At 48.6% G+C, this 14,520-nt stretch overlaps 2 long non-coding RNA genes across 4 annotated transcripts; one reads left to right on the forward strand and one right to left on the reverse strand.

Moving 5' to 3' along the window:
* Positions 1-6,065: 6,065 nt before the first annotated feature.
* LOC147821296 (uncharacterized) lies at positions 6,066-7,770 on the reverse strand. Its single transcript, XR_015447350.1, has 2 exons — positions 7,159-7,770; positions 6,066-6,999 (listed from the first exon to the last, which is right to left on the reverse strand). It is a non-coding gene; the product is annotated as an uncharacterized LOC147821296 (long non-coding RNA).
* Positions 6,897-11,810, forward strand: LOC101720278 (uncharacterized). 3 transcript variants are annotated; one of them, XR_001182446.3, is made up of 4 exons: positions 6,897-7,078; positions 8,701-8,865; positions 9,171-9,365; positions 11,642-11,810. It is a non-coding gene; the product is annotated as an uncharacterized LOC101720278 (long non-coding RNA). The 3 variants fall into 3 exon arrangements; XR_001182444.3 differs by having other exon boundaries at positions 9,195-9,365; XR_001182445.3 differs by having other exon boundaries at positions 9,204-9,365.
* Positions 11,811-14,520: the final 2,710 nt, after the last annotated feature.

A 14,520-nucleotide genomic window follows, 5' to 3' on the forward strand; every position in this document is an offset into this window, starting at 1 on the left:
TTTCATCTGCTTTGTTACTTCTGCTGTTACTACTTCAGAGAGTCCAGGTTTTTGGATTGCTCCACCTCATTGCCCCCTGGGTTTGCCTTTGGTGAGTTGGAAGTCTGGGGTTGCATCTTGCTTAAGTGTCTTCTCATTTTCAATATTTTTTTAGTTTAATTCCTGGGTTGATGCTTGTAAACTGTGTATGGCAAGGAGCTCTATTGCTAATATTTAGAACCCTTAGGAAATGACTACTTCTCCGAGGTGTCTTACAGGTGTAGCTGGCTTTGGATTTTGAGTCTGTTGCAAGATTCCACCTCTTCAATTTATTGGAGATGAGAAGTTGCTGCCTACTTGGCTTAGCCCCTGGTTCTTTGGCACTGACCTATAGTATTGTTTATGACCCTCAGGCAATCTCAGTCTTGGCACACTAGGAAGAACAACTGATTAGAACAATTATGTCACCTTTGCTAAAGTAGTGCAGTCAGCCATAACAACAGCATCAGACACAGCCCAAAAAGTGACAAGCTGTGGTAACTATTAATTTTCCACCTTTAACCATATGAACTAGCTTTGTGGTTATATAACAAGATCTAAAACAAACCAGAAAGTTGTATACCATAAATGTACCCTTAGTATGATGATTTTACCTTGAGGGGAGAAAATTTAAAGGGATTTAGGGGGGAAAAGTAGAGAAATAGAAGAGGAAGGGATGAGAAGGAAGGTTGGAGGATAAAGGAAGATTACACAAACTTTGGGGAACTGGTGAAGATGACAGAAAGTAAGAGAGAAAGAAGAAATAAAAATAGGAACATAAAAGAACCACATCACAACAAAAATAACTAGAAACAATATTCACCCTTTTATAAAAAGAAGAACAATCAAGAAAAGAAAGAACAAAAAAAAACAAAAACAAGAAAAGAGAATAAAAATAAGAAAAAAATGTCCACTTCAGGGTGTGTCTCTGCTGTCATTGGTAGACAGAATGGCCAGACAGACCCCAGATCCATGTTGATTGATTCTAACAAGCCAGCCATAGATTTAAGATGGAGTAGTGGATAATCCCAGGAAGTCAGCACCTTTAGTTCTGAAGCTCAAGCTGGTTTCTGGCTATGAGGCTGGAACCTGATTTTTTCCAGCTCGAAATACTCTGTGTGCCTCATGCTGGCTTGAACTTGGCTCCTCCTTGACCTCCTGCCAACTTAAACTTTCTTCCGCTTCAGCCTTATGGAGCCAGCCCACCACTCCTCTGAGTCCCAAGCTCAGTTGGCCCCTGTCTAAGATGGCTACCAGCCAATCATCCTCTCCTGGGAGACATCTGAGCCCAAATAACTCACCAGCCACTGCAGTCTGGTGTGTCTACTGCTCTGTTCCACTGGTGCATTTTTTCATGGAGGCCTATGGGGTCTCCCATAGTCACTGCATCTGCAGGTCTGAGCTGCCATTCCCACACAGTAAGTAATTCAGGGCTTAGGGAGAAAGTGCCACTTGCTACCTCCTTCTTCATTGAAGTCTCTCTCTTCACTCTTTTTGTGGGCTTCTTGTGGGTCCCAGGGACCCACTTCCCTCCTTCTCTTCTTCATGTTGCTGTATTCCAGCATCTGGACACCAAGTCCCAGCCAGCTTGATTCTTTTTTTGGGGGGGATACTGGGGATGGAACTCAGGATCTTGTGCTTGTGATGCACCCAGTGGAGCCACTGAGCTAAATCCCCGGGCCCTGCTTGATTCTTGATGACAGTGGATGGGGCCCGTATCCTGGCTGAGGGCTCTGTGGATGGGCTTCAAACCCATGCCTTCTCCTACTAGACATTTGGCCTGGTGGGCGAAGGCATTGTCTCTTAAAGCCTTATTTTATCATCTGCAAAGAAGGGGTGTTAATAGTGGAGTAAAAGTCCTGTTATCATGATCAGAACCAATATTTGGTTGGATCATCTAATTGAAATACTTTAATTATTTTGCTTCAAATTATATAAGTGTACGCCCATTTGCCAATCTTTTGAGGAAGCTTTTTTGTTTTTTTGGTACCGGGGATCGAACTCAGGACCTTGTGCTTGCAAGGCAGGCAGTGGAACCACTGAGCTAAATCTCTGGCCCACCAATCTTTTGATATAAGCACAAGGTGAGGTTTTTGGTGTGAGACAGCTTCCAGGATGTCCCTTAGAAGGGACAGTAAATCTCACAGAGCAATTTGACCACAGAACCTTCCAACAATAAAAAACAGAAAAAGTCATATATAGCTGCCTTGCCAATCTGAATATAACACATTTTTGCTGTGCTAACAATTGGTCTTTATCACATCTTTCTCAATTCAATGTTTTGATAGAAACAATTCTTTACATCTGCCCTCATATATTCCTGATTTATGTTCTATTTAATTGCATTATATAATTGAAGGAAATGCTACCACCTTGAAAAGTTTTGGAATAAATAAAGACAACTAAGTCTTGGAAATCACACAGCTGAATGTGTAAAGGCATATGTAGGAGCCATCCCCGGCCAGTACTAGCGGGCTATGAGTGGCACCTGCTTCTTGCCTTCCCTATTCAGCTATACTGTTTATGTCAGGAGTCGGGCTGAAGCTCTGTGTGGCTCAAACAGAGATGTCAGCTAGCAGAGTTGGGCTAGTACTGCTCCTTTGTTGTGGCTGTCACCGAGGCCTAAATCCTTGTCTGTGAAGTGGCAGGGCCCTGCTGAGTTACATACAGCTGAGGTCAGTGTGACCCCAGTTAAAATCCTTTCCCTGAACTATGGCTTCTCACCGACTTTCTGGGTCACTGGCTAATTGCACCTGGTCCCAGTGCAGGTTTCTTCTACCCTAGCAAGAGAAGCAGTGCCAATTCCCTGACAGCCCTGCCTGGCGCCATCATGCCAGGTGTTCCGCAGGAATTCACTGGATGCCTTCACAGCTCCCTAGCTCCCTACTCCTTCCCACGATTGTATCCAGTAAATACTGGATGTGCTTGGGGGCCTTTGTCTTTGCTGCCATCAGCTGCACTGACCAGGACCCAAGACTCAGCTTCACTGTAAGTCTCGTCCCATCTATTCTTTAACCTCTAGCCAGTGCTGTGGTGGCTCACAGGAGGCTGGGACTCACTGCAGGGGTCTCCAGTGACGTCCATTCCTCTGACCCTTACAGGTACACAGGCCAAATGCAGAGCAACGTGCTTGCTTTGTCGTGCACTGAGCCCCATGTGCAGTGAGCACCCACTGCAGAGGGGCCAGGGAACATCTCTTACCCTAGGGATTGCTTAGAAGCGGAGGTTGAGACAGACGTGGTGTGCACACCTGTAATCCCAGCCACCCTGGAGGCTCAGGCTGCAGGATCCCAAGTGTGAGGCATCCTGGGCAACAAAGAGAGACATCACCTCAAGATAAATAAATAAAAGGGTGGGGGTGTACCTCAGTGGTCCCTGGGTTCAGTGGGGAAAAGTGTATGATTGTACTTCGCCCATGAGAGAATACCGCTCAAGCACAACGCCTGGCGCTGGTGTGGTCTGATGTGTCCCCCAATTCATGTGCAGAAACTTGAGCCCCAGTGGAGCAGGGTTGGCAAGTGAGCTCCCCGAAAGGGTTTTGGTCATGAAGGCTCTGCCCTCCTGATGGATGGATGCCACTATTAAAAAAAAAGGCTGGTGGGACGGGCTCACTTCTCTCTGGCCCTCTTGCCTTCTCCAGGAGGGGAGGTGCAGGCAGCTCACACTGGCTCCAGAGCTGTGAGAGAGCACACTCCTGTTCTCAATCCCCCAGGCTTCCGTCTTCTGCTACAGTAGCCCAACACAGAGTGAGACAGGCACGCTCCAGGTTGGTCTTACATTGTCAGCTAGGGCCAGAAAAGTCTAACATGAGCAAAGCACTTTTAAACTTTCTAGGAGCCATAGTAAAAAGTACAAAGAAACAGGTGAAATCAATTTGAATAACACACTTTAACACAATATATCCAAAATATTCTCGATTCAGTATGCAATAAACAATATAATGAGGTCGGCCATACTTTTTGTATCCTTTGAAGTCTGGTATTTTTCACTTGTGGTGCATCCCAATTCAAGTGCTAAATTTTCACTAAAAGTCACTGATCCCCGGGGCTGAGGGTGTAGCTCAGCGACACAGAACTTTCCTGGCATGTGAGAGGACCTGGCTCTGGTCCCTAGCACCCCAAAGGAAAAAAAAAATCATTGACCTGCAATTACATTTCAGAAAATTTACTACTGAAGGCAGAAGCATATATTCACATATTTGTTTCAGATATGCTTATATGTCATCCAACAATTGAATCAAATTTCAATTTTGAAATTTTATTGAAATTAAATAAAAAATCACTTCCTACTCATAACCCAGGAAAAGCATCACACAAACTCCAAGGCAGACAGGCAGTTTCCAGGCCCTCCTCAGGATGGTCAAGGTCACCGCTGTGGCTCAGAGGGCACTGGGGAGACAGCAACTAGCTGCCACCCAGTGTTGGGCATGGGGCACACAGCCAGGATGTCAGAGGAGCCCGCTGAATGTGAGCCAAGTCTGGGATTAGCAGCACTGCACCAGCATCAGTGCCAGTGTAAAGAGCGAGCTCTGAATGTAGAAGACACTAACAGCAGAGGAGGGGCGAGGGATGCACAGACTTTGGTAGTGTTACTGCAGCCTTTCTGTAAGTGTAAAGTCACTCCAACAGTAGAGTTCCACGTTTCAAAGAAACTCTGTTTTTCGGTGCCACTTATTTTACTCCTTCACGTCTCCATTCCTGCTCTGTACAACAGGGATGTGAATGTCACCAGGCAGGGTCTGAGGAAGCTCCTGAAGCTAAGAGAAGGGACCTAAGCCACTTCATGCACTGAACAAGTTTGCAGGCTCGCTGTTTCCCACCGCAGAAAAAGACTTTTCAGGACTGGCCAGTCAGAGGAACAGGAAGGGTTTATCAGGCAGAGATTGAAAAGTACCCACTCCAAGAAATACAGTGCAGGCCTCAAGACAGGTGCCTTTATTTGTGGAACTGGGACCCTTTGTGCTTCTCTTCAGAGGGTGGAAACCCAGGAAAATGCGGCCCATTCCCTGGAAGGGCACTGCCCCTTCTGCAGGGATGGACCCAGGGTTTTGTTTTTGTTTAAAGACAGTAATTTAAACATTCCTTGGATTCCCTCAACCTGCGCCTTCATCTTAGGATCACATTTCTGCTCTTTATTTTCTTAAGCCCATTTATGGACTTTCAGTATTCCTGAGGAATTTGAGGTGTGATGGTCTGGAAGGAAAGGAGCCTGAATAAGGACCACTGTGTGATTCCTGGGTTTCCTTTCTACCCATTTTGTATTCCTTCTCTACGACTGTTGCAGCAGAGCGAAGCAGCTCGGTGCTACAGCCAAGGGTTGAGGGTTGCAGCCCAGTGCCACAACTCTGAGGCATGGCTGAGCCTTACAGCTCAGTGTGGCAGCTCTGGGTCACAGCTCTCATTATTTAAAGAGTCAAGAATCTGATGGTCAGTTGAAGAGGTGGAGATAAATAAGCTTTTATTACCCTGGCGAGCCCCCAGCAGGCTCAGAGGAGTCTGAGTGCTCTAGCAGAAGCCAGAGCCTCCTCACATAGGGATGGATCTACAGGGTAGGCAAGTGTGCTCAATGAAGCAAGGGGGCGGAGTTACAGAACGTTCCTGAAGTAAAGAGGCGGAGTTGCAGAACATTCCTGAAACACATGCCTTGTGAGCATGCTCAGTGAAGGGGGGGCCCCAAATTACAGTCCTAAGAGGGGGTGGAGCTTAACAACTTCTTTCCTTTTTTTCTTGGGACCAGAGATTGAACTCAGGATCTTGCGCTTGTGAGGCAGGCACCAGAACCACTGAGCTAAATCCCCGGCCCTTATCAGAACCTTCTTGTGAAAGGGCAGAGTTTAACAGAACATTCCTGAAAGGTCACCCAGTTCAGTCACAAACCATTTTGTTACATTGGGCAGAAGCCCAGCAACAGAAGCTTACATTTCCAAAACAAAACATTCTGTGGAAAAAAATGGAGGTGGGCTGGGGATTTAGCTCAGTGGCACCGCGCCTGCCTCGCAAGCGCAAGGTCTCAAGTTCGATCCTCGGCACCAAAAAAAGAAAAAAAAAATGGAGGCAAGGCAAGGGCCTTAGGGAATAGCACTTCTGTCACCACCTCAGTGATACAGTGAACAGCATATGTCTGTCAGAGTGGCTGTGGGCGTTACAGAGAGTGGGGACTTGTCCTTCCTACTGTTGCTATGGCTACGAGTATCCCCACTGTAGTCCTACTGTTGCTATGGCTACGAGTATTCTATCAGGGCAGAGATGGGCTCAGAGCCCTAGGCTTTCTGCCCGAGTTGGGCCGGAGCAGGGCCCAGGGCTCGCTCTTCTGTCCGGAACCGGAGGGTCTTCACACAGCTGGGCGGCGGTCTCCACTGGGAACAGCTGTGCCAGGGACAGAAGGGCTGGGCGGGAACGGTTCCCGGGGCAGGGGCTACGCGAGTGACGTCACCACGCACAGGGCGGGTGAGCGGTGTTACCGTGGTGACCACCACGCGCTCGGAAACGGCCCCAAGTGATGGTGACGATCCCTACCACCCGCTCCAAGCCCAGGAGCGAGGCAGCCTCCGCGCCGGCCCGTCATTCCCACAAGCCTCTGCGCGCCCCTCCCCCAGCTTCCGCGGCGAACGACTGGACTCGGAGAGTGTTTAACAAGTGCTGTCAACCCGAGGCGTTTTTATCAAAAGCTCCTTTTTTAATGACAAACGTGCCTCTTGGCTCACTGCTTTCTAGACATTACAATACCCAGAACTCTCCAAGACCTTCCTTCACCACGGGTTGCCTTGGAGACAGCGAGATACCGGAAGTCTGGAGATCGAGGCGGGGCCAGGCCGGATGCAGGATCCCGATTGGTGGAAAGGTCTCACAGTCTTCCTTGGACGGCACGGTGTGGTGCATGCGTGTTGCGGGACCTTTCGCAAGGCTAAAACAGGTCCTCTGGGAGGTGGCTTCCCGGGCTCCATGGTAACAGCTCCGCGTCACCTGCCTGCGACTTCGTTCCCTTGGGTGGACAGAGCAAATTTGAAAAGGTCGAGGGATCTGAGCCCAACAGCCAGCTCTGCATCCCCATCCTGAGGTTGGTAAGTGAAGGAATCCGAGCGCCCTCGTTCTGAGCTGAGCGGAGATCACGTTGAAGCCCCCCCACCCCGTGCTTGCGTACCTGCTAGAAATGTATAATCACGGCTTGATAGGGCCCAGTAACCATAGCTACAGTCCATTAACCTTCGTTATTCAGTCTTGCGCATGACAAGTAACTGCAACTCCCTGTGCGTTCGCAAACCTTGTCCTTGGCCGGTAGCCACAACTCTTCAGTGAACTCTCTCTGCCCCTTGCAAGCCCCATTGTGACCTTTTCCTTTCACAGCCCGCCCCCTTTATGCCTGTGACCCTATAAAGGACCCTAGCCAGTGCAGGAGTAGCCGGTCTGGTCTCTAACGCCAGGTGGGCCCTCTCAGGCTTACTCTGAAATAAACGTCTCCCGTTAAGCTCATACCTCTGGTTCTTTCCCCTTTTCCTAACAGTAGAGCTTTTATCTTCTCCAGGCCTCAGTTTCCCAAGCTCTGCCCGTTACCAGCTCTGGGGCCTGAAGCAAGGTGCACAGACTTGGCTCAGTTTTCCCCCGGTAGCCCTGTTAGGGCCAAGGGCGTGGCTTGCACAGAATCCACTCAGACGACAGAGCTCCGACAATGTCATTTTAGGCAGAGGGCTGGGACAAATCACTGCCTTCCCCAGGTCTCGAGTGTTGGTCTGCACATCGAATCTCTCCGACTCTGCGACCGCTGCACTCTGCTGGAGCCCCTGTGGAAAACAACACGCCCTGTCTTTTCTACCACACAGGATTGGCTGTATCTCGGGCTCTCGCCCACCCTGAAGAGCCCTTCCTGAACACACCAGTCCCAAAGGTGCCTGCTCACTTTGAGCCCTGGGAAAACAGCTATGAACCAAGGGTAGCTTTATCAAGAGCCAAGGACTTTCTATACAGAAAGTATAGATGTGGATCCTCCCTCGTCAGTAAGTGCTGACGGGCGTGTAAAGGAAACCTCAGAGGCCATTAGTGAAATAGGTGTAGGTGAGCACTGAAGATTTCCATAGCATCACCAGCCTGCTCCCACAGACCTCACATGGGTTCTGTTATCTGTCTGTTATCTATCATCTGATATATCTATCACATATCTATCATCTATATCAATAATCTATCTGTTTATCACCTATTTATCATCTATCTATATATCATCTATATCATCCATCATCTATATCATCAATTTATTTATAATCTATCTATCTATCTGGTATTGGGGATTGTACCAAGGGCCTTGGCCTGTTAGACAAGGGCTCTCCCACTGAACTACATCCTGAGCCCTTTTTAAAACTTTTATTTGAGACAGGGTGTCATTACATTGTTTTACAAATGTTGTAACATCAGGATGTTCCGCTTCTGTACCTTTTGCTTGCTTTGCTACTTCTATGCCATAGGGGGGCCTAGAAACTGCTGGCCTCAAAGGTGTATAAAATATGTTAATCTCCCCCAGTTGGGACTCGAGTCCGATGCTCAGCTCGGGTCCCGGCTGGTAATAAACTCCTGTGTGGATTTAATGTCGGTCTCTGGTTGGTTCTCTCTCACTGGGGGTAACATTCTTGGAGGCTCCAGTGAGATGGCCAGCTGCTCTGGAGCTTATTATCTTGGAGCCTTTGTTTCTTTTTAGGAGAGACCAGGATCAGACATTGGCGGTGTTTGGCCCCTCTGGACACCGGTCTGCGGAAGGAGAGGCCACCCTGACGGTATTCTGGGGCTCCGGGTAGACCTGTCCTAGTTGGGCTCTATCGCCAATCAACCGACCCGCAAGAGTTTATCAGGAAAGCCTCTAGAGGTAAGAATTGAACAATTCTTAGTGCACTGTGGGTAGGTAGGAGGAAAGGTTTGAAATGTGGTCATGGGTGTCGGGGCCCCACAGGTCCCGATTGACCTTTGGCACTCGATCGGGACAGGACTACGGTCCATCAGCCCCATCTTCCTCCTCCCTTTTTCCTTTAAAACAGACAGAGCCCAAGGGAGGATTGATTTATGTCCCTTTTACAACTAGTGATCTTTACAATTGGAAACATCAGAATCCCCCTTTCTCTGAAAAACCTCAGGCATTTATCTCTTCTTGAGTCTGTTTTTCATACCCATCAGCCAGCCTGGGATGACTGCCAACAGCTTTTACAGATCCTGTTCACCACTGAGGAGCGGACCGCATTTATCAACAGACAGTCAAAGAGGCCCTGGGGCCAAACCCTGGCATCACTCCTGGAACTCCGGGGCATTCAGCCAAGGCTGAAACAGTAGTTCCATCGTGACACCCCGAATGGGACCCCAATGATGATGACGGTAAGAGGAGGCTGGGGACCTACCACCAGCACTTATTAGGGGGACTCCAGGCAGCGGCCAGAAAGCCCACTAATTTGAGTAAGGTAAGTGAGGTTCACCAGGGAAAAATGGAGTCTCTGGTTGCATTTTTAGAGAGACTCTTGGAAGCCTATAGAGTTTTCTCTCCTATTGACCCAGAGGCTCCTGAAAGTGCAGCAGCTTTAAATCTGGCCTTTGTTTCCCAGTCAGCCCCAGGCATTAAAAAAATTACAGAAATTGGAGGTATTTGAGGGAAAGAATAGGACTGAACTCCTGAGCATAGCCCAAAAAGTTTATGATAACCATGATGCCCCCAAGGAAGTCCTAGCCAAAAAACTGGGGAAAGTCACTATTGCACTCCAGGCACAAGAGACAGCCCCTCCAGACAGAAAAAGAGAAAGCCGCCTTTTTGGCTTTAAAGAAAGCCTTAGTGTCAGCACCAGCCCTGGCCCTACCTGATGTCACCAAGCCCTTTCAGTTCTTTGTGGCTGAACGAGGGGGCACAGCCAAAGGAGTGCTAGCTCGGGCATTAGGGCCTTGGAACAGACCTGTGGCCTACCTGTCTAAAAGACTTGATCCTGTGGCAAGTGGATGGCCTACCTGTTTGAGAGCAGTTGCAGGCATTGCCCTCCTGGTCAAGGAGGCAGATAAGCTCAGCCTGGGACAGAACCTGATCATCACCGCACCCCATGCGGTGGAAACATTGCTGAGAGGAGCCCCAGAACAATGGCTGTCCAGTGCTCACCTGACTCAGTACCAGGGCCTGTTGCTGGATGCTCCATGCATCAAATTCGCCTGAGAAATGACCCTCAATCCGGCCACCTTACTGCTGGACTCTGACTCGTATGCATGCCCCTCCATGACTGTCTGGACACTCTGACAACTTCCACCACCAACCGCCCAGATCTGACTGATGTTCCCCCACAAAGCCCAGATGAGACCTTCTTCACCGATGGAAACAGCTTCGTGGAAGATGGAGTCAGGTACGTGGGGGCGGCTGTAGTCAGTCCAGGAGGACAGGTGCACTGGACACAGGCATTAAGCTGGGGGGCTTCAACGCAGAGGGCTGAACTAACAGCCTTAACTCAAGCCCTGAGGTTAGGTCGAGACAAGGCTGTCAACATCTACACTGATGGCCGACGTGCATTCCCACTGCCCATGTGCATGGTGACATCTACAGACAGACAGGGTTATTGGCATCAGAAGGGAAAACTATCAAAAAAAAAATTTTGGCCTTATTGGAGGCAATTTGGGAACCCAGGGCATTGGCCATTATTCATTACAAAAGCCACCAAAAAAGAGACAGCTTTGAGGCCTGCGGTAACCGAGAGGCCCATGATGCGGCCCGAGGAGCGGCCAGAGAACCAGTGGGGCCAATAGACACTGTGCCCATCCGACCCTTTGGCTGCCTGCCAGAAAGGCCCACATATACCCCAGAAGATGAAGAGGAAAACCAGAAGCGAGGGGCTACAAAACTGGACTCAGGCTGGTGGAAAGGGACAAATGTGAACGAATTTGTATCCCCCGAGCCCTGGGGCGACAACTTGTTCATCAGTTACATCACTTAACTCACCTGGGAGAATCAAAGTTAAAAAGACTAATGAGCTGTAAGTTTTCAATCCCAGGACTGACCTCTATGGTCCAGACATCAGTTCCAGGGGTCAGGTGTGTGCACAGGTAAACGCCAAGGCAAGACCAAGGAGTGAAGGTCATTGACTATGGGGAAGAGAGCCAGAGGAACTGGGAACTTGATTTTACCTAAATAAAATCCAACAGTAGGTTCAAATATTTACTGGTATTGGTTGGCACCTACTCAGGTTGGGTAGAAGCTTTCCCCACTCATGGAGAATCAGCCAACATAGTGACTAAGGTTTTGCTCCAGGAGATATTTCCCCGATTTGGCATCCCTCATTACCTGGGGTCTGACAATGGGCCTGCCTTCACGGCACAGCACAGATATACAAATTGTTGGCAAGGGCACTACATATCGATTGGAAGTTACACTGTGCCTATCACCCACAAAGTTCAGGGCAAGTAAAAAGGATAGCTAGGACCCCGAAAGAAACCCTGACTGAATATGTTCTAGAAAGTGGTGGTAGGTGGCCCGATCTGCTTCCTCTAGCCTTGTTAAGCGTTAGATGTACCCCATATGTGACAAGTTTACCCCTTTTGAAATCCTGTATGGGAGGCCGCCGCCACTCCTCCCTAAGTTAAACGTTGAACAGATAACAGAGAGTTCTTGTGTCTCTTTACTTCAGTCTCTTCAAGCCTTACAGATTCTTCAGAGTGAGATCCAGGCTACAATACAACAGGTTTGAGAAAAACCCTTTGCAATGTTCCAGCCCCATGGTTTCAAGCCAGGAGACCTGGTCCTGATATGCTTGGTTTGCTTGCACTGAGGACTTGACTAAAAACATTCCCAAATCAGTCTTGGCTACCCAATCTGCCACTTTATTTTGTGTCACCATGTATGTTGTTCCACAAGTCTTGTATTACAATAAAAAAGGGGGCCGCGAACATCTGGGATTAACCACTGAATACTATAGGAGTAAACGGGCTGCCCCCATTTTAGTGCCCATTCTGGTGGGATTAGGAATAGCCGGGTCAGTGGCTATTGGAACTTCCTCCCTGATCCTTCAGGACACAAATTTTAAAGGCCTAAGCCACCAAGTAGCCAGAGATTTGGGTCAACTGAAAGACTCGATCTCCAGATTAAAAAACCAGGTTGATTCCCTAGCTAAGATGGTCCTGCAAAATCAAAGGGGACATGACCTCCTGTTCATGAAACAAAAAGGGTTATGTGTAGCCCTAAAAAAAAACAAAAAAACCTGTTGCTTCTATGCTCATCAGTCTGGTGTCATTAGAGATACCTTAGTTATGGTCAGGGAAAATTTAAAGACTAAATATGCTCAACAAAAGGATCCAAATTGGTTTCAAAATCTATTTGACTGGTCCCCATGGTTAACTACCCTACTTTCTGCTGTAGCAGGCCCCTTAGTTATCTTACTTCTGCCTTTGCTCATGGGACCTTACATTATAACTGCTCTGACTAAATATGTTAGACAGAGGGTTGATACAGTTAAATTGATGGTGTTGAGACAAAATTATGAGGTTTTAGAAGATGTTTTAGAGGAAAAATCTGAAGAATAAATACAGAAATCAAAGATTTGATTAAGTTACAAGAACCAGTGGGGAATGAAGGACCCTAGTTAGCAAGACAGACTCCATATTGCTGCTGAATGACCCACCTGCCTGCCCTTTAGGTGAACTCAGAAGGCTGAAATATAGGATCACCGAGAGTTTGAGGCCAGCCTGGGCCTACAAAGTGAGAACCTGTTGCAAAAAGTGTGTGTGGGGGGAGACTGAGAAGCCAGGGTGTTACACCCCGTGAGAGAGAACCAACCAGAGACCGATATTAAAGCCACACAGGAGTTTATTACCGGCTGGGACCCGAGCCGAGCATCGGAATCAAGCCTCGACTGGGGGGAGTTTAATATATTTTATACACCTTTGAGGCCAGCAGTTTCCAGGCCCCCCTATGGGATAGAACTAGTAAAGCAAGCAAAAGGTACAGAAGTGGAACGTCCTGCTGTTCGAACATTTGTAAAACAGTAGTTGATTAATTGTTGTTTCTAAGAGACTCTAAGGGGAGGAGGTTTCTAAGCTTCCTCCTTTTGAAGTAGAATTTCTCCCTTTACCTCCATTCTCCAGTTCTGGTCTCCTGCCCAGAGATAACTACCTGTGTTAGTCAGTGTTCCCTCACTGTGACAAAATATCTGACATAACTCAAAGAGGAAGGCTCACGGTTTCAAAGGGCTCAGTCCATGGTTGGCTGGCTCCATTGTATTAGGCCTGTGCCTGGTGGAGGAAAGCTGCTCACCTCATAGCAATCAGGAAGCAGAGAGGAGAGAGGGCAAACACCAGAGAAAGGGGCAGGTGACAAGATAATGTTCTCAAGGTCATCCCCATGACCACTCCCTTCAACTATGGTCCACCTCCCATGTTTCCATTTCCCCCCAATAATGCCTTCAGATTATGGTCACATCCATGGATTTGTCCCATGAAATTGGGAGTCCTCATGGTCTCTTCCCATATCTGAACACATGAGGGTTTGGGGACATTTTAGAGCTAACCTGTGACACTGTCATTACCAACCCCTTGAGTGCCATGCAGCTCAGCATAAACCTCTGCATGGCACAGACACCTCAGGCCCCCTGAGCAAAGAGAGCCACAGATGGCACACAATTGAAAGGCCCGCTGCAGTGGGACCGAACTCAGTTTGTAGAAGCCAGCACTGCACTGGGTGCTGGTCACCGGCCACAGCTCTCCCTGGGTCCAGAACTTTCTCCTCTGTGTGTTGTCAACACGTGCCGTGCCCCTTCATTCAGGCTCGAACATCAGCTCACCCCCAATCCATAGCCACAGGCAACAGGCCCCTAACCTCTCCCACCTGCCCCTGAAAATGCACAACTGCTCTTAGGTTTTGATGCTGTCATTAAGATGATGCGATTGAGCAGGGCACAGTGGCACATGCCTGTGATCCCCACACTCTGGGAGGCTCAGATGGGATGGCAAGTTCAGAGGCAGCTGGGGCAGCTCAGCAATTTTGCAAGACCCTGTCTCAAAATTAAACCGAAGAAGGGGGCATGAGATATAGCTCAGTGCAGCAAAGGCCCTGGGTTCAATGCCCAGTACCACAAACACACAAAAGCAACTGTTCTCATGGGAACCTACAAAGCCATCCCATAACCTGGAGGATAAAACACAGACTTCTCACTGTTCCCTGGGAAACAGAACTAACTCATCAGGCTCTGGCTGCGCCCTCCGGCCTCACAGAAGGAGCGTGGAGGGAGCCATACCCAGGCGATGTCTGAACCATTAGTAACAAAGTCATTTCTCGATTCTGAACAAAAATATGTGACTGAAAGGAGTGTGTGTGACCTGTCCCCCCGCCCCCGACTGTTCCGGTGAGGTGTACCTGCTGTTTTCTCTACAGTACAGTGAATTTTCCTTTAGATCAGCAGCACGCCTCTCTTGACAAAGCGATGTCAGCCGGTTAACAGTGACCTCCCGGCCTCATTTCAACCTCCAGTCAGGGTGGGGAGAGGTCATGAGGCCACGGGCCAAGGGCCACTGT

Source organism: Heterocephalus glaber, unplaced genomic scaffold (assembly GCF_053883595.1).
Source record: "Heterocephalus glaber isolate CG9 unplaced genomic scaffold, H.glaber_assembly_v1.0 deba00001745, whole genome shotgun sequence".
Taxonomy (NCBI): domain Eukaryota; kingdom Metazoa; phylum Chordata; class Mammalia; order Rodentia; family Bathyergidae; genus Heterocephalus; species Heterocephalus glaber.